The 10715-nt window shown below is 38.7% G+C and overlaps 1 protein-coding gene across 4 annotated transcripts in view; it reads left to right on the plus strand.

Annotated features, from left to right (window-relative positions):
* Positions 1-10715, plus strand: part of zgc:153372 (uncharacterized protein LOC767695 homolog) — an 85532-nt gene that overhangs the window by 61594 nt on the left and 13223 nt on the right. For 2 of the 4 annotated variants that reach the window (XR_008964275.1, XR_008964277.1), the window contains one exon: positions 482-953. The exons of the other annotated variants lie outside the window; for them this stretch is intronic. The gene's annotated coding sequence lies outside the window, so the exon portion shown is untranslated. Of the gene's footprint in view, positions 1-481; positions 954-10715 lie in introns of those variants that run through there. 4 annotated transcript variants of the gene reach the window in all.

Consider the following 10715-nt stretch of genomic DNA (forward strand, 5'->3'; position numbering starts at 1 on the left):
CCTGGTTCCTTTACATGCAGGCTGTATGTTGTAATCTATGTTTCTGTTGAAGAGAACAGCAGAAATGTGATAAATCGGCTCCACTGATGAAGCCCGGGCTGGAATTGGTCCCAGCGAGTAACAACATATTGCAAGCTTGGAAAATGATTCAGTTCGCGGCATTCGGCTTGCGTTGCACATACATTTCGCGTGACATTTACAAATACAGAAAACGCGGGGTGTGTGTCGAAACAAAGCAAAATTCAGACTAATGCGCAGACAATGAGCTTCTGTTTTGCTGAAATAAAAACCGAGCACTGTGGTGGAATTTTTATTTTTGTGCTGGAACAACATGCGTTACGCCAGGCCACCTGAAATATTTACACAATTAACCTCAAATCATGTTAATGGCTCGGCCGCGGACAGAAATGAGTGAGCGAGTTGGTCTAAGAGCAGAGACACAAACCACTTTTTGTAATGAAAAGCTTTGGCTGTCTTTCAGACCAGGAGATGGGAGAGGTCGACATTACGGAGTGGCACCGGAATGGAGGTATAGCTGGGGTCTTCAATCGCCGCGACTCATTAGCCAAGAGAGTGATCGGTGTGTGCGTGCATGCGTGTGTGTGGCGAGAAGCAGAACATGCTCTGAAACTCAGTCGAGTCCTGGATAAGCGTGACCGTGGGACCGAAGCAAATGCCTCTTGTTCTGAAGAGAGTTATGGGGGCTCTGATGTCAGTAGGCTTGTTCTGAGAGTGATTGACTGCTCCTCTGGGTGTAGACACTCTTTTATAGCTGACTAAGAACTGGATGTACCCTGTTGGACAATGTCAGGATAAAGCCAGACTGGTTAATGTATGAAATATTCATGTATCATATCAGTAGAGATTGTGCTACGCTTTCTATAGTTGATGCTATCTGTAATATATCAAAGTAATTTACTGCCATTTCTAACTCAATGGTTATAAAAAGAAAAAAGTAAATATCTGCACTCTAAAATAAAAACACATGTTTGACCAAAAGCTTTGTAGTGTTACAAAACAAGGTTTGTATATATCATTCAACATTCAGTTTAGTGTACATGTGCGCTGTAAAAAAAATCCGTAAAAAAACGGATAAAGTACTGGCAGAAAATTACCAGTACATTTTCCTTTATTTTACGGACATTTCCGTTAATGCTAAAATGCAATTTAATGCAGTGCAAAATGTAAAATACAGGTAAAACGACTGTAAAAATGAATACGGGAAATTCCTTCATATTAATACAGTATATTGTGCCCCATATTTACGATTTTTTTTAGAGTGTAGAGTATATAGATAGGACATGATCTATTTTAAAATAACAACTTGAATTATAGAAGAACCTTTTTCTGGGTCGTTGCCAGTTGGTTATGCTTAAGTGTTTCTCAGGTGAGAGACAGCTCGGGCAGTAAGTCCCACATGGCTGTCTTCAGTCTGAATCTGTCAGGAGTGCAAAAGAGCTGTCAACAGTTTGCAGCACATTTTGGCAGCTGTTTCTCTCATGTGGGAGCTGTCTGTTGATATTTCATGCAGGTAATTATGATATAGTCCCTAGCCTTGCTAAAATGTACATTTTTAAACAAATATCCCATACATTCAGTGTACATTAAGTGTGCAACATAAAACTTATACTTAAAGCATTAGTCGGAGCCTGTGGCCATGTGGACAGTGCACCATGACATGTAGCGCAACATCGCTTCGGGCTACCCGAGTTCAAGTCCCAGCTCGATTTCCTTTCCTGGTCCAACCCCCTTCTCTCTCCCAGTTCGCTTCCTGTCCTCTATACCACTAAACTGTGCAAAAATAAAAGGGCCTAAATTAAATGTAAAAAAAACGTAAAGCATTGACCGTTTACACACTTCAGAAAAAACTCACATATCTTTGAATATGTATTAATCTATCATTAGGTCAATAAAGGGATAGTTCACCCAAAAATGAAAATTCTGTCAACATTTACTCACCCTCTTGTCATTTCAAACCTGTATGAATCGTAAGAATGCTGGTAAATGAACAGTGTGATACCTATTGACTTGCATTGGTTTTGTGGACATACAATTGGAGTGAATGAGTACTCGGTTATCAGCATTCTTCAAAATATCCTCTTTTGTGTTCTGCAGAAGAAAGAAAGTCATACAGGTTTGAAATGACAAGAGGGTGAGTAAATAATAACAGATTTGTTTTTATGAACTATCATTTTAACAATAATCTTCTCTTAAAAGTCTTACTAACTTTTAAACGTCTTTTTCATTACATATTATTCATTATATAATTTCTTATATTGCAACATTTATTTAATTGCCAATTTAAAACTGTAATTCATAACTTTTGCCTCTCTATCGCTCATCTTTATGTGGATTCATGTCAAATTAAGTTAAACTGTCATTTTCTAAGATTGTACATCAACAACTCGAATCATTACTATAAGTTTACCATTGTGAAAAGAGGAGTAAAAGAGGGTGAGTAAATGATGGCCCAATTTGTATTCTTACGTGAACTATCCCTTAAGTTAGGTTGACAATTTTGAACTTGTACTTGCTCTGATTTTTGTATGTTTCTAAATTTGTTTATATAAAAATGTTACAGCTTTAGTTGGCCTGCTATATATCAAATTTCATCCTAATACTGATGAATGTTCATAATGTTCATGAATGGTAACTGAAATGTTCTGAAAATTGTCAAGATTACCTGACCTACTCAAAAAGAATGACCCCCTTCACAGAGAAATGTCTGGCATAATTACACCCCACCTGCATCAGTGCACCACCTGACAACCCCTTTAAGCTGGCAGAGGGAATAGAGCAACCCAAGGTTAAAAAATGGACTGCATTCTGGAAATCCAGCAGATGAAAAGAAAAGGGGGCTCAGCATGCAGGCTCTGAGTGCCTCTGACAGAATAGAAAATTGCATGTAATATTCCTACAACCTGAGTTCTGGCTGTGAATAACGTTGGAAACTTTGTACCTTGTCCCTCGCAGCGTCACTTAGGTGACTTTGAGATAATCGTGTAATAAACAAAACCTTAAAAAGTGACAGAAATGTAATTCTTTCACTACATTGCTGACAGGACCAGCTGTGTTTTAAATGAAGGCTACCCAGATCTTTCCAATTAAAAACACAATTTGACAATGAACAAGTAATGATCAGTTTAATTGGGTCGCGCTGCAGTGATTCTGAAATGATAAAACTTGAAATCTTGTTGGAGAGAGTCATTCAGACAATAGCTTTGCTCCTTATAAAACCAACAACTACACAGATTGGACTGAATGAATAAAAGCATGCTTATTTATTCAATGATAAACTTAAGTATCACAGACCTCACAATATACAGATGGTGAGGCAAATTACCTGTCGGATTTACTGAGCAGTTCAGATGTGTGCTAAAATGACAAGTCATTTCCAAACACTTCTCAGAATCATATCAGTAGATTTCTACTGTCGAGGTGTTTAAAAGTTTCCTCTGTTACAGCGCGTCTATGATTCTTCTTTATTGTGCAGAAGAACCGAACATGTGTTTGTGAAGTGTGTTGACTAAAGCGAAAATGGAACAGTGTGACCTTAGAATAACATAGTTTTCAGTGTACTGCTCTCCTCTGAGGTCCTCTGAGTGCTGTACGTGCTCATCACAGCACTTCTTGCCCACTAGCTCTTCTCAGAAATGTTTTGAAGTGGTCCTCTGACTGTTCCAAAGGGGTCAAGGTTTGGCTGGTTAGTACAGCACAGTTCGCCCCTGCTGCAAAAAGCATTTTTCTCCATTGATGTCGGCTCTTTATACATGGCTCAATTCTTCAGGTTCTTTTCCTTTTTTGCAAGCAACATATAAACCAGCTTCCAATATTATTGTATAAAGTGGGAAATAGATTTTATTAAACCCCCACAACCTATAGATCGTTTCATCAGATGCGTGCGCCTGGACTGCAGTTAACTGCCGGTCTGGCTAATGTCTAATAATATACATAATAATATACAACTATTTATATTTAATTTAATTTATGTTAATATAAATGTATATTATTATTTTAATTTTATAATGATTGTATTAAATAAACAATTTGTTGAATGGATCCTATAGTTTTGTCGCATTTAAAGAAACCGTATGGGACATTGACATCTACATTTAAAATATTGTAGGGGCAAGTTTAGCCAAGTAACGGTTCTTCTCGGTTTCTTTGGCTTGTTATCAGAAATAATCTACAGGCACTGTATTATTTGCGTATGTGTACCGGAAGTTAAGGGCAGTCCACGAGCGCGCGCATGCACTGTAACGTTTGTTTATGTTGTTGCTTTGAAACCGTCTATAAAGCGTAAATTTAAAAGCCTATAATTAATACGTATCCATAATGACATATGGTGTTAGTTTGGTATAGGCTATACTTGTCATATACTGAGCTTGCAATATTTGTTTATAAAACGTCCTCCTGTAAATGGCTCTTGTGCCGCAGAGAGCTTTTAAGAGAGCCAAGTGAAGTTAATCAAATGCAGTGTCTGTAATGAGTAACAGCAGGTGCCCTCTGTGTAAGAAGGATATGGGACCCGATAATAACAACTGCCTTAGACTGTTAATCTTGGCATTCAACCTGAATGTGCTAACCTTGTTTGAATTTAAGAGCTGTTTGTCCATTTTATCCATTCATCCTTAGCCAATTTCATACGGATCGAGAATATTATAGGGAGAGAAAGTGGAAGAATGCTTGTAACCACTGACTAGGAAAAATTCCTTTATAAATTTCTTTGCTCTGTTGAACACAAAAGAAGATATTTTGAAGAATGTAGGAAAGCAAACAGTTCTGGGGCACTTTTGACTACCATTGTCATTTTTCCTACTATGGTAGTCAATGGTGGCCAAGAACTGTTTGGTTACAAGCATTCTTACAAATATCTTTCTCTGTGTTCATCGGAACTAAGAAATTTACAGATTAGGAACAACTCGGTTGGGTGAGTAACTGATGAGAGAATTTTTATTTTTGGGTGAACTGTCCGCTTTAATATTGTACTCGTCCAGATACTTGAGAGAGAGAGAGCGCAGCTGAAACTGGAGAGCGAGCGAGAGCGCGTATTACTCTTTTACTCAATGATGAATAAACTTTCAGTTAATCTGCGGGTCACATGCGTTCTGAACCCGAGAGCACGATCCATACGGATCATCCTTCGATCCGTTTCACCACGATACCGCAGCGCGTTGTAGAGTTGTTTGTCCGTTTAGGGCTGCTGTACAAAACATGGCTGCGAATTCAATGTATGTAGGGCCGCTCTGTATGTAGATATAAACAGCTTATTCTAAGGTATTACAAACATAATGGTTCATTACGTAAGTTCTTTATACACCTCTGAAGAAATAGTTTTGTATATTATATTGCATTTTCGTCAATAGATCCTCCTAAAAACGCTGTATTGTTCCTTTAAGTTAATAAAAATGTTAATATTGTATTCAAGGCTTCTCATTTATTGTCTTATTTGTATTTCAGAATTAAATCATTCATCTATTTCCCAAATATGAAACCCCCCTGACATGACCCCTAATGCGGTGCAAGTTGTGTCACTAGTCCACTTTTTCCGTGGTGCAATTTATAGACACTTTCATCCGGAAAAATAAAAGACCTATTAGTTTTACGTCCATCTCGTTTCTCCTTGCCTAGAGGACACTGTAAATAAAAGGTGGCACAATTTACCCCACACCACTACCCATAGAGTACTCTGTAAGTAGAGATATTTTCTGCACATCCATCAGCCTTTGCACAGCCATTTCCTTTCTTTCAAAGTTGTGTCCTTGGTTGTGTCCACCCTCTGAAAAATGGTGCTTTTTGTGTGAACAAAATGGGATAATTTCTTTGTCCCCAGGAGATTTAATGGTTTTCTCTGACAAAGCTAAATGATGCTTCTGCACTCTGAGTCTCTCTCTCTCACACTGTCTCTTATTATCTCAGCTCAGCAACGCTCCATATACCCTTTATAAAATAGCACTGTGTTATTGAGGCATGCTTGCGGTGGCTGTACATGTGCATGGGTGTGTACTGAATTTTAATTCACATGTTTTCATCATAACCGCTATATTATTTTTTTCGAAATGTAACGTCATCCAGTAATCTTGGTTTGATTCCCATCTGCACGATCACCCACGATGGCTTTGACCCCTTAAGCGTAAACAACCCAGCACACAAACACCGCATACAAAAACAGTCCCAATCGAGTTTCGTCTGTTATCGACTCGACTGTGAAGCTGAAACACGTGGCGCTCGTTCGCTTTTCCTTCCACGGGACGATTGCGATTGTACGCTTTTCAGCGCCTTTGGGCTGGCCTGCTTGATTTTTAGTGGTTTAGTGAGAACTTATGACTGCACTTTGTTCCACCGCTTCTCTCGGATTCCTTGAAACTTGTAATAAAATTGAAGGGCAAATCTTCATGAGGTTATCAATTCAAACCTATCTTATGTTTAACGTTACGTTACCACAGCTCAGCCGCTCTGTGAATTTAAATGAAGTTCCGGCCAATTATTATTCATTGGACTGCAGGACATTTAAACACCTTTTTAAATGTGCATAAAGTTAAGGGAGAATGCAGCGCTGGGGTTATTTCACAAATCGTGGTCGTGAGTTTGCAATCGGTGCACAGTGTTGTGGTTAGGCGTGTCGGAACACTTTCAACGATGCGAGATGATTGTGCGGTGCTTTCGGTAAAACAAAATATTCCTTCTGAGAAATCAACTGCTTTGTTTACCGCTGTCAGACTTAGATGCATGTGCATTATTCGGAGAGTGTTTTGTTCACATATGACATTGAAGGATTGCCTAACAAAACAATAATTACATCATAAACTCTGGGACATGGTTCTTGACCATCTGTGACTCGCTCTGTTATTTTGTCTTTGCCATTTGAAGTCACAACAAAACAGAGTCGCACAAGTAAACATTTTGTTTTAGAGGATATAGTTGTTTCTGTTTTATACGGAATGATCATAACGAAAAAAAGATTTTCTTGTCCTGATAAAACCATCGGAGTACTGAATTCATCTTGATTATCAGATCAAGTCATTCATTGAGATTTGCTTTAACATGTGTAGGCTTTTGTTTAGTAGTCTAGTACACTAGGCTTGCCTGAACAATTTGTGGTTGAACATTATAACGGAATAAACCCCATTAGCATAGAGATGATGACATGGGTTCTGTCTGATTTTGTGGTTCAACGCAATTTGCCCTCTTCCCAGCATGCACTGGGGCATGAGACATCAGTAATTACGTGTATCACAGCTCGCTTTGCGTGTAGCCGAAATGAGCTCTTTTTGCGAGGCGTTTTACTGGGATATACTTTTTGTCCCTCCATGCCCTTTATCACAGCCGAAATGTAAAAATATCAATTCATTGTGAAATCATTTCAAGGCTACGTCTGCATGACTGTGGGTTTCGGCTGAACTGTGATTGATGCTTTGTGACCATTACCACTCCGAGAAGATTACGAGTTAGTCACGACTCACAGCCCACTGTTACACCACCAAGGGCATGTACTGTAGTAAAAAATGTTTTTTCCTAAGACTCTTCTTCCACTCCAGAGATGATTTTCCTTTGTGAAAATGTCCTTGTGCTCGTTCATAAAATCTGCTGTAGATGTTATTAAAAACAGATGTGCCGGCTAAGGGTGAGAGGTTTGAATATTCCATTAACGTAATGAAAGAAAGGCATACGAATTGAGTGCGTGTATGTGCATTTGAGCCTGATGTTTTTAAGATTTGGAAATGAAAGCCATTATAATGGTAATGTGACATAAAGTCTGGTACTGGGGGTAAAATGCCATCTGTATGGCTCCATCAATATGCATCTCAGTCCCGGCCTCGTTGAAATGGTGAAAGTGTTTATGTCAAGGCCGGGTCCATCTGTTCAACCGCAGCTATTAGTTTACGTAACGTGACGTCGTCTGGGTGAGTATGACCTGGGACGATAAGATCTGCGAGGTCATGAGGGTAGATATCATGACCCGAGTTATTAAAAACATAGGACATGGGATGTGTTGCAGTACATTTTGAGATCTTTGTAGTTGTACAAACACTACCAGCCTTCAGAATTCAGACAAATCTTTGTATTATTCATCTTTTCTACTGTAAGTTCACAGTTCTTTGCATCTCAAGCATGTTTGAAATGCACAGACACTTTCGAGGGCAGGCGTCAGCTAGGTTGAACCTCAGATACCATGAGAGAGGCACGTAGCCGTTTTTAAAAGACAGATTGCCAGCAGCTTCTGATGACTCAAGGGAATGAAAAGCAAGGCATTTTACTGTACGCTGTGCTCAGAGGAGGCTCAAAGCAATAACATATGATTAAGATATGATTAAGCTCTGATGCAAGAAAGATGCAGGCAACCTGAGTTCTATGAAAAGCACTAGATCATAGTGTTGAAACTGAACTGTGTGAACGGTGTTCAAAATCTTGAGTTTTATATTTTGTTCTTATAAGTCATCATTAAACCATTTTTGGCTTTTTTTCTGTATAACACAATAGATAAATGTTCTGATTTTATTGACCATTTTTGTAAAAAGGTCCATGTTGAACTCTTCTGCGAAATACAAGTGGATGGTTGCCAAGGTCTAAAAACATAATCAGTTAAAAGCATCATAGGACCATAAAACTTGGGGGCTATGTTTCAAGTCTTCTGAATCCAAAGCTTTACGTGAGGAATGCATGCTGGCATAGGCGTAATTTGCGGGTGGGATAGGTGTCCCCACTGTTTTTTGGACAAAAATGAAGAAATGCTTGCGGAAGGTAGGGGCTATTAACATGTTCGCACGCTTACTTGTGCATCCAGTGTCCAAGCACCAAAACGCATAAACCAATGAACAAGTGACATTTTTAGTCATAGGAATAAACTGTTTTTAAGTGCAATGCACCGCAACAGCCAAGTGACCTTCCCCAAATGACACGTTGGGAACCACATACTGTGAAAGCTGGAGTCAAAAAGTGGAGTAGGCAATGGACGGACCACCCAATATATGATAAATATTCCCAACGAGTTATTACAGAAACTATTTATTAAAGAATTAATAGTTTTTGTCCCCATCACTTTTCAAAACAAAGCTACGCCACTGCATGCTGAACATCTCACCTTCACATCAATTGTTGGGAACAGAACAGTTTGGACGTTTAGCTGTAAATAACTCGTGTTATGTTCAGCCAAAGAAAGTCAATGACAACAACACCGTGTTGAGATTAGTACCGACAGAAGAATTTTGTAGAATTTTTTGTCAGCTAGCCGTGTCTCATTTATTTTTCCGTGTGTAGTCATTTAATACCCAAAACATTTATGGTGTCCAACAAAAAAAGTAGACGCTCGCTTGCATCTTGAATTTTATTGAGTGTGTCTTTACAACATCAGTTAAACCTTGGGGGCCGGCCCCTCTTAAGAGCTCCGCACAAATGAACATTACTCGCCAAGTCTTGCAGACAGAGTTATGAAAAAGCTCATCATTCCTCTTGTTCTTATTCCTTTGCTATATAACAGCAGAAAGGAAGCAATTTTCTCTTGTGGAAAGATCAGCAAACATAATTCATACATTTTTCTCCACAGAATGAGGCACTAGAACAAAACACAAGTGTGTGCAAACACACACACATACAAGACACAGGTAATTGCACGGTATCCTACACATACTCATGTAGTTCATACGTGTGCCGTATACTGCAGCGAACTACAACAAGAGCGTGGAAATCGAAATCCTTTTCATTTAGCCATTAATCTGTCACAGTTCTCCAGGCGGGACACAATGACCTCAGCACCGAGCCTGCAGGAAATCACAGTGAGGGCACAATAGAATTCATTTATAATTCATACTGGGCTCACATCATTCTGTTCTTCATGGCCGAGGCTTACAGAACATCCCATTTTCATGATTCAAAAAGAAAAAACTGTCTCGAGATCAACCCAAAACCTGTTATGTTTAATTACAGCTGAAATGCTCAATTTTCTGTCCTTTCCTAGATTAATATACATACAGCAGCGGAAACCATTCCAAATTTTCATTTAATCAGCATTTCTAGATGTATTGTGAGTCATTCCAGTCCAGTGTCCGTTGAATTTCAACAAAATCAAACCTCAGGAGTGACAAGGTCATCCAACAGCAATGTGAAAGACTGACAGCGTGACAAGACACATGAAAACTGATAAAATCGAGGTTAAAACATGAAATATTTTTGAACTTTTCCTACATGTACAAATATTACTGTTGTATTGCTTAAGAGTCACTATGAATGTCCGATGGCCTAGTGGGCAGTGTTCCGACATATGGCTCGGTTGTGTTTCAGGGCGACCCGAGATCGAATCGAATCCCGGCTTGTGGTAATTTCCCGAAGTCACTTCACTTCCTGTCATTTCTTCAGTGTACTGTCTAAATAAAGGCAAAAAGCCAGAAAAATATATTTACATTTATAAAAAATAGTCAGTATGTCAGTATGAACTTATTTTCTTTGAGGTCTTAAAAAATACAGAGCATCTTTTCTGTTATTTTGACCTGTTTCTCCAATTCTAAATGCATATAGAAACTATATTTTTATTTGATATTAGGGAGAAAAATCGTTCGTAGTGGTCACAGGATACTACGGAACAGTGCCGGTTACAGTAGTTCACGGAATAAAACAAAAATAATCATTTTACCTAAACGCATACCTATGAATAGTTAATTCAGAAAAACTGAAAATGGTCTTTGAAATGGTCTCTTAATTTTTTTTTGCGGCTGTATATA

Source organism: Triplophysa rosa, linkage group LG14 (genome assembly GCF_024868665.1).
Source record: "Triplophysa rosa linkage group LG14, Trosa_1v2, whole genome shotgun sequence".
NCBI lineage: Eukaryota > Metazoa > Chordata > Actinopteri > Cypriniformes > Nemacheilidae > Triplophysa > Triplophysa rosa.